The 20,059-nt window shown below is 32.4% G+C and overlaps 1 long non-coding RNA gene across 1 annotated transcript; it reads right to left on the reverse strand.

Annotated features, from left to right (window-relative positions):
• Positions 1-7,551: 7,551 nt before the first annotated feature.
• On the reverse strand, positions 7,552-13,088 carry LOC134266753 (uncharacterized). The gene is made up of 4 exons (XR_009992032.1): positions 13,004-13,088; positions 11,295-11,426; positions 9,610-9,709; positions 7,552-7,787 (listed from the first exon to the last, which is right to left on the reverse strand). It is a non-coding gene; the product is annotated as an uncharacterized LOC134266753 (long non-coding RNA).
• Positions 13,089-20,059: the final 6,971 nt, after the last annotated feature.

Raw genomic sequence — 20,059 nt, forward strand, 5'->3', positions numbered from 1 at the left:
CTTACCCCTTCCCCCTCAATTTCATTTAAGCCAGGGGACATTAAATCGCATTTGTCTATCCGTCTGCCATTCTGTAAGTCTGTCAATCTCAGTTTATCCCTTTGACATAAAAACTTCAACATTGAACTTATTTTTTGAATGAAAGAGACATTACTTTAATGTTGCACATAAGTATGACTGCGACAAACCTTTCTATGTACACTATGATTTTTGACCTCGTGGCCTTGAAGTTTAACCAACTTTTTAAAAATAAATAAAACATTAAATTGGCCATACCTTTTGAATAAGAGATAGGACTTTTTATATTAACATGGATATTACCTGTGATGGTATTTTCGAAATACAACTAGATTAACATTCTTTTTTAAAACTTTAACCTTGATCATAACTTTTAAATTTTGACCTCATGACCTTGAATGTTGACATTTGACCTTCCTTTCATATTTTTTATTTTCCCATTGTAACTTTTGATTGACAAGAGATTATTTGACATATTCATTACCTGAGACAAGATAATTCTATGCTATGATTTCTGACCCCTTGACCTTCTCCGCCACCATCTTAAATGCAATGTTGCAGTTGATGAAACAGGAGTTGGTCAGCATGGTCAGGAAACCGATTTGTATGGATGCTAAAATAACAGAAGAAGTTGAGTTGCTAAAGAAGTCGGATGGTAATGACTGAGGGACGATGTCTGTATCATATGATGAAGTACGTGCAGATCCATGTGGCAATGTCAATTTCTCCACGTGGCTGTGTACCATGTTTACGGAAGTGGACTTCTCGGTCTCTTGAGGCCTGGGTGATAGTGGACAGCGTTGCGCTAGTGACTTGCTTTCGAGCCGAAGATAATTCATTATTTATTTTGTTTGTTAAAAATATATATCATATCAAATTACTTAGTAAACAATCAAACAAAACATCTATTTTTTTCTTTTTTAGTATATTTATACGCCAGTGATATACATGCAGATTGACACCTGATCTTTCAGTAATAGAGAAATATACATACCATAGGGTATTACCATGAAATTAACAAGATTCACTTTTGTAGTGTTACCATGTAGAAAACAATTGGAAGTGGAAATATTGTAAGTTATATATGTTGTAAAAATGAAGAGTTTCTCTATTATAGTTTTTACACAATAAAACCCAAGTAGCCCCCTTAAAAGGTCTTAGAGAAAAATGAGTTGCGTTTTCTTACTGCATGGAATTCCTATGAATCAGAAAGAATGAATTTTAATTTCTAAAAACATTTTATAGAAAAATATAGGGCTTAATTTGTATTGAAACTGTACCTTGTTCTTTGTTTGTAATAAGAAAAAATTCATATTCTTTCTTCAGTTTAATTAAACGCCATTAATTTTAAAGCAGATTGCGTTTTGGCCTTTCATATGTATTTCAATATACATGATTATCAAAACATCCATACATTGGACTTTCAAAAGATCTATTAAAACAGTTGGGAATGTAAATATTTCCGCTTGCTGTACCATAATACCATAATCAAAATACGTTTCAATTGTTAAATATATGCTTTTCAATTGTCAGACAGGAAAGGCAAAACTTATGCAAATTATTTTACTGCAAAACCAAGAGTTTCTCATCCTACAGTTATATACCTGTCATATGCAAAGTACTCTCAAACTTATGAGATTCGATGAAGTAGTAATATATGTGTTCATATTTATGTATAATAATTCTTTAAAAAGTCATTGAAAAGTCGGCAAATCAAAGATACAAGACCAAAAAGACAAGGAGTAGAAATATGAAGACAACTATATTTGCAACTCCGCAAATAACCGTAAGTATTTTTCTAATTACACTATAGAGAGCGAAACTGATATTAAATAAATATTGCATTCTTAATATTACAAATATTTATTTTTCCATATGGTGACAAATAGCTGATAAAAAGTTATGTACGTAGTTCTAAAAGATGCAAACATACTGCAAAAAGTTTGACTGTACCGAGACGCAGGGAACTATGGGTAGTATGAAAAAGTGCTGAATCATATAATTTTGGATGTTTCTGATGATGTACGAGGATATTCCGAATACGTATAGTATATAAGAGAGTTTGGAACAGCACTATGCTATTTGAAAATAGCTGCGGAAGAGGAAGGTTTGGTATTGGAATAAACCATGCATGTTCGAGTTTGATTAAACCTACCGGTATTTCTTTTACTCTTAAAACACATTACAAACTAGAACAACAAATCAAACCTTGCTGCAAGCATATCGCTTTGTCAATAATTAAAATGTATTCAAGTTTTTTTTAAATTAATTCATGTAGTGCTTTGTATATTTCAGATACATATATGCAATGCATATCGGCAAAAACCATGTAAAAGGTAGTATATGCAAATATATAATTAAAAGAAATGTACCATGATATACCTTTATTATTTTACTTACATGCAAGAAGATTCAAGCTTAACTGTGGTATTGTCTATTCATTATTTTTTCAGTCTTGCATTCTTTACTGCATCTTCTTCTGAAATGTGGTGACGTGGAGGAAAATCCTGGCCCAAGAAATGTAAGTAACACAATTTTTTATGGTTTGCGTGTCTTAACATGAACAATACTTCTAATTGTCGTAATTCTAATTTTCTTTTTTTTATTATTATTTTTTTTTTTTTTTGAAAAGATGCGATGGTCATTAAAACACGTAGAAAAAGTTGCTTATCATTATATATTTCTGACAAAAAAGACAATAATTTACAAAATAAATCGTCTTGTTAATGGAAATATATTTTTTTATTAAGTGGACCAATTTTACTTAACTTTAAAAATCAACTTAATTTGTCACTTAGGATTACGCTTACCGATGTAACGTCAAAAACAGAACGTCAGGACATCTCACAAACATATTACCTCTCTGTTCTTAATCTAAGAAGTTTCTATGTTTTTACACTTTAATTGTCATCAATTTTTCGGGTATCAGAATAATTTGTTAATGCCTTTATTCCTTTTTATAATGAAGCACTGTTTTCACCTTTTTTTGCAAATTATTGTCTATGACGTTGTTTCGGTTTTGACCAGGTTTGCTAATTATTTATTTCCGTGTAAGCAGTTTATCATCTACGGAAGCCTGTTTAGAACCTATCAAAAGAATTATTTGAATTCGATATTACGAATTGTCGAAATTGTTAGAACTAATTTAAATCGTTATAACAATTTTTTGAATTCGTTATATCGAATTTAATTTTTTTTATAACAAATTTGTTGAATTCGTTAAAACGATTTTTAAAAATTGTTATAACGGATTAAATTTGTAAAAACGAATTCTTAAATTTGTAATAACAAATTAAACTCGTTTAAACAAATTCTAAAATTTGTTATCACGAATTAAAATCGTTTCATTATATTTGACTATTGGGCCTATAGAAAAGTATTTGTGAATTTGTTATAACCAATTCAACAAACTTGTTATAACTAATTCAATTTGTTATATCGAATTCAAAAATTGTAATTTAATTGATTATAACAAATTTTAGAAACTGTTTGAACGAATTTAATTCGTTAAGACGTTTTTTTTTTTTTTTGAATTCGTTATAACGAATTTAAGATATCTGTTATAACAGATTTAATTCGTTCTAACGAATTTTAGGAAATTGTTATAATCAAGAAAAAATTCGTTTTAACAAATTCGACAAATCGTTAAATCGAATTCAAAATTGTTTTTCGATAGGTCCTAAATGGTCTTCCGTAATAATCCGATAAAGAGTTTTTTATATAACGCAAGTCATTTCTATCACATTCTCACACATACACAGGCAATTTTTGATATATTGTTGATTCCTCCAAGTCTGTGAATAAAAAAAAATATTTTTCTACTAGCACTATTTGTCTTTAGCATTCTATTTCAATACAAGAGAAACAGTTTATGAAATCACAATTCGGCATATGAAACGATATAATCATACTAAAATATAATATTTAAATTTCATTTTGTTTTCAGGACATTTAAAGTTCTATATATGCATGAGAATTGATCTTTTAGTGCGATTACATTTCTACACCATGACTTGTTCTGTGACCCCTTTTTAAGTTTATACTTTCAATAATTTTGAAATATATGATACAGAATTTAAATTATTCGGATTAATTAAATCATTCTATCGTATGCGTATTGGGTCATGATATCGCGTCCATTAAAAAAAGACACTATCCTACATGTACGCAATTCAATCTACATTGTTATCTTTATTTGTTTGGCATAATATACTTTCGAAAATCAATGTACAGTTTTCTCAATTACATGGGTAGATTTTTAAAGATTATTTAGATTTTAAAATTATAAGCGCCTTGGTCAGTACCAATGCATTTGAAGGTCAGTTGAAGTAGAGTTTTATAATATACATTTACCAATAAATATGTCAGTGTCGGGTAATCAATATTATAATAAAATGAAAAAGGCAACGCTTGTTAAAACGTAAGCGCTTTCATTGTTTTGTTCAGATGTATTTTTAAAATTTATATATTTACATTTGCAAATGTTTCCCTGTACAAAACACTTCTGAAAGCAATGCCTATCTATAACTGTATAAAAACAGGTTCCTCAAGTTACGTTATAAGCGTTCGATATGGCAAGCCCTTTTACTATTTATTCGTAAAATAATTTTTTCTTTCAATATGAGAGATATCTCTCTAGCATAGAGAGATATCTCTTTAGCTTATGGAGATATCTCTTTAGCTTATAGAGATATCTCTTTGACTAATAGAGATATCTTAATACTTTAGAGAGATATCTCTTTCAACAAAAGAGATATCTCTTTTTGAAAGAGAGATATCTCTTTTAGTAAGAGAGATATCTTTATAAGCTAGAGAGATATCTCTTTAAACGAGAGAGATATCTCTTAAAGTTAGAGAGATATCTCTTTAACAAGTTTAAAAGAGATATCTCTCTTAATTAGAGAGATATCTCTTTAGATTTTCAAAAAGAGATATCTTTCTAAGCTAAAGAAAGATCCCTTTTAATGAGAGAGATATCTCTTTTCCAATCACCCTTAAAATAAAATAACTAATTCTCCCGTTAAAAACGAAAGCGAAACAGGAAGTAATGTCTGTTAAGTCGTTCGTTTTCTGGTTATTGAAAAGGAGAGGATAAAATGGACTGATTGATACAGGTAAACAACGTTTAATTGCTTTATTGTTTTAAGCGAAAGTAACAGGGTTTCAAACCAAAACGTCCCCCAAAGATTGGTTCCATATTTTATTTATTTCATTTATTTAGCTCACAGGACAGCTGAGCCGGGGATATAGAATGCGAAGTCAATAAAAACAAATTCGTAATAGGCCTACATGCACCCAATTCCACCGATCACGGGAATACAGGATTGATTACTACGTCGATTAAACATAATCCTGATAGAATTAATGTTCTTTTTAAATAATTAATACTCCAAAAATAAAAACGTCCAACATTACATGTACTTCTTTCATGTAAACAGGGATGTATATATTCAACTTCAATATTAACTGTAGGACGTTAAACGACATACATGTACGATCAATATATTAACTGTAAAGCCTTATGACCCCAAAAAAAAGGGGGGGGGGGTATTATCCGTACTTCAGGTGCCCGTGTTCCCAAATACTCTTACAATTATGAGAAAGACATTTTATTTTCTTAAAATAGGCATTAGAAATAGGAATTTTCTTATATGTCTTAGCTAGAACAATCCCCAATTTATCCAATGTTGTCACCAAACAGGTCTGCACTGGGTCCACAAGACATTCATCATTCAATGGTAGAACATTTTATCTACATTTGTCATATTTTACAGAGACCCAGGAGGTACTGAAAAAGGGACAATGCTTCAACTGAATGTGTCATCCATGTACCAGTATAGACCTGTTAATGAGGCATATCCAATAATTCTTATACTCATGAAGAGTGCGGCAACTCCCAAGTAGTTAAGGATGGCACTCATTTTAAGATCAGGTACAGGATAATTTTTTGGGCTGCACTTTTCTTTACTTCAATATTTCAAACTTACTAGTTAAGTATCAAGTCCACAAAAGCTCAAACACCATGGTGAATCAATGGACCATAATGATAGTTAAATTTGTCATAATTATGCTTTCTTATTAAATTATCAATTTGAAATTTGATTGGTAAAAAACATTTATTAACTAGAACTGTCCAATCGGGACAAAATACCCCCGCTGGGTTTTTCAGAAGTAAGTTTTTGCATAATAAAGATATGTATCAAACACAAATTATAAATTTTTTCTTCCAGTGACCTTGAACTTCCCCAAATGACCTTGGGTCAAGATCATGACACACCCTTGGGTCATAGGCAATCTTTGAGTGAAATAAGAACCTACCAAGTTTATCAATAAGAAAGATATGAACTGGACACAAATTATGAAATTTTTCTTCCAGTGACCTTGAACTTCCCCACATGACCTTGGGTCAAAAGGTCATGACACACCCTTAGGTCTAGGCAATCTTTGTGTGAAATGAAAACCTACCAAGTTTATCCTTAAGAAAGATATGGACCAGACACGAATTATTAAATTTTTCTACCAGTGACCTTGAACTTCTCCAAATGACCTTGGGTCAAGGTCAAGACACACCCTTGGGTCATGGGCAATCTTTTTGTGAAATGTGAACCTACCAAGTTTATCCATAAGAAAGATATGGACCGGACACGAATTATGAAATTTTTCTTCCAGTGACCTTGAACTTCCCCAAATGACCTTGGGTCAAGGTCATGACACACCCTTAGGTTATGAGCAATCTTAGTGTGGAGTAGTAGATTCTAATGTCCCTCTGTAATAAAGATATGGACCGGACACGATTGCACAGACAGACAGACAGACGGACAGCTGGACAGACAGACAGACGGACGAGGTGATTCCTATATACCCCCCCAAACTTCGTTTGCGGGGGGTATAACAAGTACAATTCTTCTACTGTGTGCCTGTCATCCCAACAATTGCAAATGCACATCGATAGGTTCTCCATGAAAATTGCTAACTGTGCAGAATGGTTGCACATTTTTTCAATGAACGACATTTTCTTAACGTTGAATCCTTCAGTATATCAAGACAAATATTGCACGCTTATTTTAATACAATATTAATAAATAAACTTAAGAACAAATTTAAGGATTGAAGTTTGATTTGTATATTTCGTAGTTACATGCGTAATTAGTTTTATATATAAAGGATGTACACAAGCATTTTATAACATTGAAAATATTCAAGAAAGAATTCTCTTAATTTCTTGTAGATCCTCACTTCTAGGATGTTTTCCATGTTCTTGTGAAAAGTGTTTTACATGGCACCATTCAGCTACAAATACTTTGCCGGTGGAACTGTGACATCAATCAACTGTTCATGCCACTGCTAATTTGCAGAATTTCCTTTGGGACAAGCAAACTGTTTCAAATATTTTACACCTGCAAGTTAGTACTTATGAAATTTTGTTTGCAGGAAGCTAAAAGCTAATGAGTACTGAAAATACAAGCCAGATGAAGTACAAAAGTGTTGATACAAGTCATTTAGAATTTTCAATTCTTTGCATATAGTGATGAGTGTACTGGAAGTTTTTTTGGGATCTTGTCCGACATCATAGGTACAACTGGTCACTGTGCTTTCTTGGTTATATAAGCAGGCATATTGTTAAAGCGGTGACACATGTAGCTTCAAATGATGCTTGACTGTTTAAGTGTTTTTCTTTGATTTATAAGTAAACCTGGATTGATCTCTGATGCAGTAATATAGAGCCATGTCCATTCTTTAATATTCCATCATCCCACTGTCACAAAGTACTGAAATAAAAATGATTTTGATTTTAAAAATTTTTGGTTTTTATATGTAACATAAAATTCTACAGAAATTCAAATATTAAAACTACTTCAAAACAAGATGTGTTTGTGAAACACTATGCACCAGGCGGCAACAAATTCAAACAAGTTTTTTTAAGCATATAGGTCATAGTCAAGGTCACAAGGTCATTGGCCTTGGTGTCATTTGAAAGAGCTTAATTAGTGGAGTATGCAAATCAAATATGAAGTCTCTATCTTTAACGGTACAAAAGGTATGGTGAAAGTTCAAAATGGTATTTATAGCATTAAAGTCACATTAAAGGTCAAAAGTTCACTGGCCTTGGTGTCATTTGAAAGAGCATAATTAATGAAGAAGGCATTCCAAATATGATTTCTCTATCTTGAATGTATCAAAAGTTAAGGCGAAAGTTTAAAAAAAGCTATTTTTAGCATATAGGTCACAGTCAAGGTCACAAGGTCATTGACCTTGGTGTCTTTTGAAAGAATTTAATTAGTGGAGTAGGCATATTAAATATGAAGTCTGTATCTCTCATGGTTCAAAAGTTATGGTGGAGGTTAAAGTTGTCAAAAGACAAACAGACATAGAAACAGGATATAAACAATAGACAATAATTCACTTATTTTATGATTGTGTGTATTAGTGTGACTGAATTTTGGAATCAATTTGTACAAAGGTTTAGTGTCATTGAAAAAGATTACAAAATATCCAAAAGAACTGTTTTACTTGTTAATATAGAAGGAAGTTGTTTAGAAAATTTTCTTTTATTAGTTGCAAAAAATTTTATTTACTATTCAAGATCACAAGATAGTAAGCCATTATTTATTGATGCAGTAAAGTTATTCAAGTATTACAGAAACATAGAAAATTGTTGTGAAAAATTTTTTCAATGTAAGGACAAAATACTCAGTAAATGGGTCCTGTATGATAATGTGTACAACAAGTGATGAAAAAATCAAAATTGTAATTTTTAATTAATTTAAATCTACACATTTGGGTACATCTGTTTTGTTTTTGGATAAATTGTATGTTTAACTGTCATATGTTTACATATATGTACATTTATTATGCCCCCCCTTTGAAGAAAGGGGGGCATATTGCTTTGCTGCTGTCTGTCATTCCATTTAGTTTCCATTCATTTTCTTCACAACCATTGCACTGAAATGAAATTTGGTATACAGCCTTACAGGTATATCAGATGGATATCTAGGTCAAGTTCTGTTTTGGGTATGATCATCGCGCCATTTTTGACAGAGTTATACCCCTTGGCTTTAGAAAAATTCCAATTACTTGCAGTTTCTATTCATTTCCTTTGCAGAGGTTGCACATAGTGAAATGCAATTTAGTATACAGATTTATCAGATGATCATGAATATCTAGATCAGGTTCTCTTTTGGGTATGCTTGCACCATTTTTGACAGAGTAATGCCTTTTTGGACTTAGATAAAAAATTCCAATGTGGGGGGAGGGGGGCATAAGTATTTTACAAATATCTCATCATTTTTAATTTTAGAAAGTGCACTGTGTGAGTGTGTGCAATTGTGGTGGTGAGTGGGTGAAAATTGTCTTGTGTTTGTACAGTGTATATATGGATATGGATAATGCTTCAAAATAAAGCATTTAAAAAAAAAAAAGTTTTGGAAAGTATGGCAATCATATACCATGCAGTACTCAGAAATGCTAAATAAAAGGCTGCGTAGAAGAGAAAAAAAATAATTAAAACTACCAATCAAATAAGTATTAAATGTAAATCTTTTAAGATGAAGGTTTTGCTTTGTCAGATTCTTTGCTTATAGGGACACTTACCTTTAATAATGTCATGACAGGTGAGGCACATGGCTGGTCTTCATGCTGGAGTTAAAACCATCCAGTATTGCCCCAAGATTGCCAGATGTACAGACAAAACCTGTAATTTAGCAAGCTTCTGTAATATGCCAATTGAATTATTACATAGACCATAGTTGTATGTGCAACTGATAATGATGTAGGACTAAGGTGCCTGACAAATAATGAATTATAAATCTTACAAATATCCATTTATTTGATACAAATCTTAACTTTCTTCATTAAATTTTATCAATGATTTTACAAGAAAATCAGAATAAAAATTGTCCTTTTTATACATAAAAAATATTTTCATTTAAAATCTTTTTATTTAAAAATATTTGTTGCATTTTCATATTTAGGGTACCCTTCCTAGGCCAACAATAAAAAAAATGATTTGTTTGATGTACTCTGACCCACCTGTTAAAATAGCCCCTACCCATTTGCATTCATTTCTTGGGGGCACTTAAAATTTTTTAACACCCCCTTAATTTCCATAGATGTTTTAAAGATAAGGTATCATATTTTTTTTTTTAGGATGCTATATATACAAAGTCTTTGTAACTAAATGAAAACATTAACAGATTTCTGAGTCTGTGGTTTTAAATATGACAGTTATCAATTTATTCAATGCTGTAAGACATAAGAAAAAAAACTAGAAATATGTCCACAGGACAGGAATGCCCGCCAAGGGTATATTAGTCATGCAAAATGAAAATTTGTATGAAATTTGATCAGAATATCTTGAAAAGTGTTACAGTTGAATTGCTTACATCAGTATGTATCAGCATATGAAGTTTGACACTAATTTCAGAGATGTGAAATTCAGAGATGTGAGGTCAAGGTCAAATAAAAGGTCAACATCATGTTGATGCAGTTGAATTGCTTACATCAGAATGCATCACCATATGAAGTTTGACACTAACTTAGGAAAATTGAGGTCAAAGTCAAAAGAAAGGCCAAGGACAAAAAATGTTTGTTTCAGTTGAAAAGCTCTCATCAGTATGGTAAGTTTGATACAGTAAATCTCGTTTCGTACGAACACGAATATTGCGAATTCATGGGTATAGCGAAGTCATCTTGGATTCCCAGCCATAAAATTTCAATGAATTTCTTATACGATTATAATGAATTATGGATATAGCGAAGTAATTTCATAGGTCCCAGCAACTTGTTATAACCGAGCTTTGCTGTAACACCATCTTGAATGGTATGTTTAAAACTAAGTTAAACACTAATTTAAGAAAAGTGAGGTCAAGGTCAAAGGAAAGGTCAAGGACAGAAAATGTTGATGCAGTTGCATAGCTCTTATCAACATGATCAATATCTATCAGCAAAGTTTGATGAAATATCCTGTATAGTTTCTTTGAAACTGGGCTTTGAACTGAGCTAAACGCAAAGTGTGACGCATGGACAGAAAGACAGAAGACAGACATGACAAACACTATATGCCCAGGCCATAATCATGGTGGGGCATAAAAAAACTACCGGTACCAACCAACCTACCTGCCAACCTTGATAAAAGTGGGTAGGAGTACATCAAACAAATATATTTTTAAAGCTGGCCAGTTGTTGACTAGTATATTAGTCATTTTGATATGCTATGTCTTTTAAAAAATAAATTTTATATTTGTCTTAGAACTTATTTTGTTGCATCAATTTCATACCTGTATTTGATTTGCATTGTTTTGGATGCTGATAATTCAAAGTCATGATCAGTATAGTCTTAGGTGCTGCTGACTTTGGATCTCTTAGGAACTGCATCTTTTATCTGTGTTACTGGTTCTCTAGTACCTCTCCTATAAATAAGTTTTAGTGTATACAGTTGTGTAATATCAGTGAATAAATTGAACAGACAGATTGATTGTTTATCGTTCCTCTCAAGAATTTTTCACTCATTTGGAAACGACAGTGGAGAGCTGCAAATTTTGTCCTAATGACCTATACTCAGCACTCAGGGCCATTGACTGATTGAGCAGGAAGGGATCTTTTGTGCCAACACCTGACCTACTGCAACAAGGGGCCACAGTTAAACTGTATCATCCCAAGGACAGGTCTCCACATCCCACAGTGGGATTCAAACTCATGATGTAAGGATCAACACCTTATTTCGCAACTCTACTAGAGCAGACACTCTAACCACTGTGCCATACAGGCGAATTTGAACAGACAGAAAAATTTACCAAAATCCATAAACCATGTTCTATAAACAGGAAACATACTCTCTAAAGTGAGAAATATGGTCATCAAAATTTTATTTTATGCAGAGAGATGGCAAAATACTGTAAACGTATTACATTTGGCTGTGTATTCCTTTTAGCGCTTTTGGCGGAAAGCAAGTGCTAATTCAAGTACAACGCTAAATGCCTTGTACATATACAAATAAAGAAGAATTTTTGAGATACGCTAAATCATATTTCCGCTAACTAGTTCAAAATTCAATTTCCGAGATGTACACGCTAAATATAATACATTTACATATATGAACATCTTATCCTTGTGAAATAGATCTAAATTGCTACAAACATTTAATGCTCAAAAAATAATCCACTAATACAAAGCAGGTTAAAATTTACTGAAAAATAAGATGTGCTTCGACAGTTAAGCTTTCTCAAATGCAAATCAAATATGTTTATTGGTACCAAAGGAAGGTCTTTTCACAAGAAATTAGAAATGTAAACACTAACTACACCTGCTCCAGGGTTATGACCAATGTTAACATCTTAAAAGATAGGACAAATTCCAAGGTCAAGGTTGTTGTGTGTTCTAAAGAAAGGCCTTGTCTCAAAGATTACGCATGGGAAGTATGAAAGCACTGGCCCTTACCGTTCAAAAGTTATGGCCAAGGTTAAAGTTTGTAAAAAGTAGGTCAAACTTTAAGGTCAAGGTCAAAGGGTCAAGATTCTTGATATCCAATGAAAGGTATAGTCACAAGGATTACACATGTGAAATATGAAAGCTCTAGCCCCATCTATTCAGAAGTTATGGTCAAGGTTAAAGTTTGTAAAAAGTAGGTCAAACACCAAGGTCAAGGTTCTTGAAATCAAATGAAAGGTCTTGTCACAAGGATTAAATTTGTGAAGTATGAATGCCCTAGTCATAACCCTTCAAAAATTTCTGTCAATGTTGTATTTTTAAAGTGGGTCAAACTCCAAGGTCAAGGTCAAAAGGTCAAATTTGGTGGTACCCAAAGAAAGGTCTTTACACAAGGAATATACATATGAAATATGAAAGCCATAGCTCCACTAAATCAAAAGTTATGGGCAAGGTGAAAGTTTTTGCGGACAAACAGAGAGACAGACAGACGGACATGACAAAAACTAATTACCCCCGAAACTTCGTTTACGGGGGCATAAAATGTATATTAAAAAATTACCCAAACAAAAGTAATGCAGCCACAATATCATAAATATGACGTTGGTTCCCATCAATGACAAAACTCCTCCTCTATAATCACTAATCAGCTGATGAATAACATCTCGGATTCAAGAGAAATCTGTTAACAAATTAAGGCAAAAGATAATTTTGAAACTATTTCATTCGGTTAAGAATAAAACACTTCATTTTCCCTCAAAATAAACAAGAAACGGATGACACTCTTTGATTTGTTTACCTGTATTTCGATCGAAATATTCCTGGTGGACGCTCGCACCCAATTTCTTATGATATGAAATTCATACATCGTAAGTCGGACAACCCTTCGGCTTTGTAAAACTATTTAATTTCCCCCTGAAAGCTGTGTGTAAACCAGAAACATGCTGAACTCAATGCACATTCACCATGACCATGTGCGAGGAAGTGAAAATTATCGTAAAATCTCGCGAGTCAAGTGACGAGACTTACAGACTATGGACCGAATTTTCTCAGCTTTTGAAATAATGAATAAAAAGTTCACTTCCGGTAAAGGGAGAAGTCATTTCAAATGGCATTTAAATAAACATAATGAAGAGAGATATCTCTTTGCAATAAAGAGATATATCTTTTTGCTTTAGAGATATCTCTTTGAGACACTTTTGAAAGATATCGCTTTCACTTTGAGAGATATCTCTTAAGATAAACTTAGAGAGATATCTCTTTTACTTTAAGAGATATCTCTTTAACTTGGAAAGATATCTCTCTAAGTGAAAGAGATATCTCTCTAGGTGAAAGAGATATCTCTCTAGTTGAAAGAGATATCTCTCTAACGATCAGAGATATCTCTTTAACGTTCAGAGATATCTCTTATCACGAAAAAGAGATATCTCTCAAGGAGAAAGAGATATCTCTCAAAGAAAAAGAGATATCTCTCTAAGTATAAGAGATATCTCTCTAACTTTAAGAGATATCTCTTTCTTATAGAGATATCTCTTTAGAATAAGAGATATCTCTTTAAGTTGAGAGATATCTCTTATTTTGAAGAGATATCTCTCTAAAATGAGAGATATCTCTGTAATTTTCAGATGAAATTTATTTTCCGAATAAATAGTAAAAGGGCTTGCCATAGTTCGACGTAATTTTTCTGTGACTTCATAAAGGTTCGACGCGCAATCAATGGATTACATTGGGTTTGAAATACAAAAGAACCCATGCTTTAAATGTCATAATCAGGCAAATATGAAATATGAATAAATCACAAATGTAAATTTTATATAAATAATAAAGTTTCATTTTAAAACATCTATCGGGCTATAATTACGGGTTCGGTACGATATTACATTCACCATTAAGCCATTCGGGCCTCGTCGAATTTAATTTCGTGAGCAACCCGTATTTATATCCCAAAAGATTTTTGTCTCACCTGAGCCGTAGGTTCAAGTGAGCTTTCCTGATCAAAATTTGTCCGTTGTCTGTCGTCGTCGTTGGCGTCGTTGTAAACTTTTCACAAATTTTCATCTTCTTCTCAAGAACCACTGGACCAATTTCAACCAAACTTGCTAAAAATTATCCTTGGATAAAGGATTCAAATTTGTTCAAATGAAGGGCCACGCCCTCTTCAAAGGAGAATTTCAAATAATTGAAGAAAAATTAATGGCATTTAAAAAAAAATTCTTCCTCTCATGATCCGCTGGTCCAGAAAAGATGAAACTCGTGGAATCATCCTCATTTAGTGTAGATTTAATTTTGTTCAAATAATGACCCCGGGGCAAGGGTGGACCGAAATGGTCAATCAAAGTTTTACGTAAGTATATATAGGAACAATCTTTTAAAATCTTCTTCTCAAAAACCATTGGGAGTGAAAAGATGAAACTCGTGTTGAATAATCATCCCCAGATAGTGTTCATTTAAGAAATGAATTAAATTTTTGAAGATTCAAGAGGTTATGAACCACGACGCTTCACGCCGGGCATATTTCATGAAGCGCGATATTTTGGAAAGTATTCATGATATTCCTTTGTATTTTTCAGGTCTGATATGAAATAAATAAAGCTTCCATCATGTGTAGTTGCGTTGCTTTACGTCGATTTATAGCAATTTTATCAAAGTTGTGACATTACTTTTTGTTCAACCTTCGTATTAATTATCAATGGCTTACAAAAAGAGTGTAGGGAGAACATATACACTAGCGTATACTTTAAAACTTACAAAACTGAGCTTTTTAAAACCACCGAGTCATTTAGATGACCTTTCGCAAACTGTTTTTGCCCGTTGCCTTGCATATTATGTGAACCCAGTTTGATCTAAGAATCTTGAGTTGCAATGACGATTTTGAATTTCTACTTGTTCTCATAAACTGCAAGATTTTTTATTTAAATCGTACAGAGAGGCTACAAAAGAGTGGCAAACCTAATTTTTTTTCTGATGAAATTTCCTCAAAAATACTTTGAAATACTTCTTTTTTCTTAAAAAAAAAGAAAATGAAGACACTAAATATATCTCTGTCTCATGCAGATCCTTTACAGGATCGTTAAGTGAATCCCGTCGAATCCGGATGTTTGTAATTCAAAATCTTGCCAAATACCATTTAAACTTGACATCTTTTTTCAGAAAACTCTTTAGATTAAGGTATTCAATGTATAACGACCACATTTTGCATAAAATAAATGAATGATCTTATAATTTTAATCATGGTAGAATTTTAAATCAAATCAAAATGCTCCACCAAAGGAATCCGCAAAAATTTTGATTATTGTCAAATAAATTGCACCTCAAATTTTACATTGAAGTCTATAGACGGCACTTAGAAATAAAAATGTCTTCTTTTCATCAAGGGCAGATACAGCTCTTTAAAAAACTTAAAACGCGCAAAATGACTATCTCCTTTCATCTTTATCTGTGTTTGGTACATTTCACTTTAATTGTTATCTAGAAATGTATTTTTAACCAGTTTAGAATTATTTGAAATCGTTCAAAATCCATTCATTGTACATTGAATACCTTAATATCTTTTCTTATCTAGAGTACATATTGTTTAATCAGGCCAGTTTCTTTGGTATTCGGATAAGGCAAGATTTACTGTAATATACTCAAGTGATCGGTAATATCATCTGCAATGTTAAATATCATTCCCTTTGTATTTGAATGGTTAAACCCTTTTGGGGATTAGGAATCAAGAGAATAGATTCCCAGACCAATAGCAACTTGTCGCAAAAGTCAAAAGAAGGGTGTCGTTTCTTTGATTGATTAAAACCCTTTTTGGGATAAGGGGCCAAAAAATAATTTCCAGCCCAATAGCGACTTGTCACAAAAGTCAAAAGAAGGGTGTAGTTTAATGTTTAAATGTTTTCTAGAGAGAGATACCATACCATCGGATTTCCGTTGTAATGAAATATATTTTAAATCAGAAATTTCACCCTTTTCACTGGAATTCATATTGGATGTCCTAAAAGTAATTCAATCAAGGTTATTTAACATGGTGGACAATTCTATTTGTGAATTCATGCATGGATCAATTTAGTATTGCATACATGTAGCTACATTTTAAGACCTGGTTCTAATGAAGGTCTTCCGTTGAAAAAAAAAGCCGTCTACTGATTCTGATGATTAAGATTATTCCTCTTATTTTTTTTTCCCTTTTTCCCAGATGCCAACTTTGAGGCCTTATATTTTACTCATTTCTCAATAGATTTTGCTGATATTTGCAGAGTTTATAGACGTTGCAAAACTCTATCAGAATTTTGTCTACATTCCATAAATTCACTTCAGCTTTTGAATTATTTCCTTTTAAAGAAAATTTATAGGCTTTCATTTCCAGATAAAGGCTAGGTGATAAAAAGCCGAGAGAAATTTTACTGATTTTAAAAATAGAAGGATTGAAGTTGTGCACATCGGTTTTTGTTTTTCATTTCTCATTCTAAATGGTGATATATAGGGGTAAAAAATTAAAGCCTAAAAGAAAAAAAAGTGTCACATATTTTGCTTTTATCTTTTAAAATAAAAATTTTTTTAAAACATATAAATAAAATTTGTCAAAAAAAAATCTTTAAAAGATATCAAAAAAAGGGCCAAATTTTTTCCAGATATCTCAAAAAGTATTGAGAGTTTGTTATATATCAAAAAAAAAGTTTTCAAAATTCTAGTAGCATCTTTTAAAGATCATAAAAATAGTCCTGTGACGTCCTTCCGGCAAAACCGGAAGTAGTCAAAAAGCATAACATTGCCGTTCTTGACATGCTTTTAAGTATTTGTTGATGAAAGCATAAAATTTATTTTCCGTCCGTCGATGTCATTCCGGTCGAACAGGAAGTAGCAAAAATGGCTTACTTTTGTAATTAACAACACAGATTTGGAAGATTTAAAAATTTGAGACGTCATTTCTCTTATTTTTTTAAAATAAATTACTTTCGGTCAAACAGGACGGAAACTTAATTGTTGCTTTGAAAATGCTTTGTCAAATGCTATTTCACTGTGAATCAAACCCCTACCTGCACAAGTATGGATATTCTATTATTGCAGCCCCCACCCACTTATTTCTAATAATTGCTTTCATTTCTTAATTTTTTTCTTGAAGTATTTGGCCAAAACTATTAATTCACTTCAATTTCGTTTGTATCAAAAGAAAGTATAAGTTTGAGAGAGCATACAGTGTTTAAATCATTTTGTATTTTATTTCATGACAGAAATACAAAAACAAAGCTTTTCTTAGAGGAAATTTCTCAAAGTTTAATAATCATGAGATTTTGGAGGGATTTCGACAATGCTACAAAGATGACGACAATCTTCATCGGTAACAAAAAAAGGAATTTGGGGGAAGACTATTGGTATATATTGGAAGATCATAACTTCTCTAATTGTTTGAAAAGATGGTGCATGAAAAATAATTTTGAAGTTTATTTTTTAAACAAAACAAAGAAGAGATAAACAAAGTTTCTGAGAACAAGTCAGAGTCCTTTCTGCAAAAAAAAAAGTGGCTCTTCTGAGAGAAGTTCAGCACATCATAGCATTCCGTTGCACCATCTGCTTGTAAGGAAAATCTCAAGGAAGAAAGCCCAAGTACTGACTTTGCAAATAATTCTGATGATGATGAAGATGCTACTAAAGCACAAGTTTCTGATGGGGAACCATCTATACAAGTGAAAACGAAACTTTCGTGCTACGGAAGAAAACCCAAGAACAAAGATGTTTATTCAACGAGAATAAATTAGAACGAAGAAGGATTAGATTGATGAAGAAAGATACCATGGAATTCTTCTTTGAATAACATTGAAGACATTGACAAACAAAATATTGCTTGTAGTTCTGGCGATATTTGCAGAGATCATAATAATCAGACAAATAAACATCCAGTTGATAGAAATTTCAAAACCGTGAGGTCTAGATCTTTAGAAAAGAAGGGGCCTTTCCAAGACAGGAAGGAGCAGGGAAACATTGGTACTCGTATGAAATACCATGAAAAGAAGGATGTATCACAGGATAAAGGAAAACAAGTCCCATATAATTTACGACCAGGTAGAAGTATACAAAGTAATAAACATTCAATGAAACTTTTGATTACAGTTCAAAAAGAAGAAAAACAAAGTTCATCAACCCATATTGCGAAATTCCCGCTCAACCCCAACAGTCCAAAATAAAACCCGATTTTTATTCAAAAAAACGGACGAGAAAATTTTTTAAAATCAATTATAATGTAGAAGAAATATTAAATTTACCAATTGAATGCCAATGACAAACATTTTTTACAAAACCCAGAAAAGACAAAACACATATTTTAAGAACATCCCTACAAGGTAGCCTTTTCCATCCCAAGGAAAATGGTAATGACGACGAAACTGTGAAACATTGTTTAAAATGCTGATCATAAGCATTTGACAAAAAGAACAAAACACAAAGAAGAAATGCCTTTAAAGGACAAAAACATTCTCGGACAAAACCATAGCAAGCTCAGTAGACACATCACTTTTGGGTCCCTTTTTTGAGAAGAAGGTCCCCAAAAAGCGGACATTTTTACATTTTAAAAAAAATGGGAAAACTTAAAAGCCAGCCAAAAAGGTCGATGTTTCTCAAATAGCAACTGGGAAGATATAATTTTCAAAATCAAGGACACAAATCCCTTTTGCGTCTACATGTTTAAATGGCATAAGGTTTCCATCCTGAGCATTATTTTAAAAACCCTTGCCTTCAGTGGCAGGGTATTTGAAATTTGAAATTGAAAAATAATTTAAAGTTTGCCATGGATAAGAAAGGAAGGTTACTTATTCAATGAGTCCACAGGTAAGATGACATAACACAGAATTTTTCACGTCCATTTGGGGTGACAGAAGACAGCAACTCCAAGAAAAATTTCAAAACGGACCGAAACCTTTTAAATGCTACATGGACAAATTCATCTCATTGACAATGAAATAAAACTTCAGGGAAATTTTAGAATTTGGCAATTCACCCAAAACATTTTTAAAAATAGCCAGCGAATCCAGATTCACCCACACCCTAGAAAAATCAGATTTGAAAGCTTGCTGAGAGTATCAGAAAAAAAATTTCAAGAATCTACAGCCAAAAGACTTCCAGGATTCATTAGACATATTTCTATTTATCCACCATAATAATGTATTGGTCGGGGTGGAAAATATGGATAATCCTTTCCATTTTTGGGAGCACAGGATCTGTTATAAGTCCAAGAAAAGATCGTCCCCAATTTTATTATCATGAAATGGCATGCCTTAATCCAACAAAAGGCCAAAACATTATACCTGTAACTAGCCTCTTGTCTACATTGCACTCTACTCCAATGATACGGTTTTGGATAAGTGAATTTAGAAGAGCCGAAAAGAAACTGTATGGTCATGGAAATATTGCAATGCCAAAACAGGTCAATAGTGATAGAAGTTTAGTATTTATACAAGCAGCATTATCAGAGTTTAACAATGAAAGACTTGGCGAATAATAAATGGAGAAGCATCAGTTTCGGATATGACAAAAGTTAATCCACACGCTTGTCTTTCCCATGAATGTCTTCTTTCAAAAAAATAGTGAAAACGTGCAAAAAAAATTCTGAATTTGGCATGTTTTGCTTCACCTT

Source organism: Saccostrea cucullata, unplaced genomic scaffold, assembly GCF_032062105.1.
Source record: "Saccostrea cucullata isolate Sc308-1 unplaced genomic scaffold, CSIRO_AGI_Scuc_v1 ctg9887, whole genome shotgun sequence".
Taxonomy (NCBI): domain Eukaryota; kingdom Metazoa; phylum Mollusca; class Bivalvia; order Ostreida; family Ostreidae; genus Saccostrea; species Saccostrea cuccullata.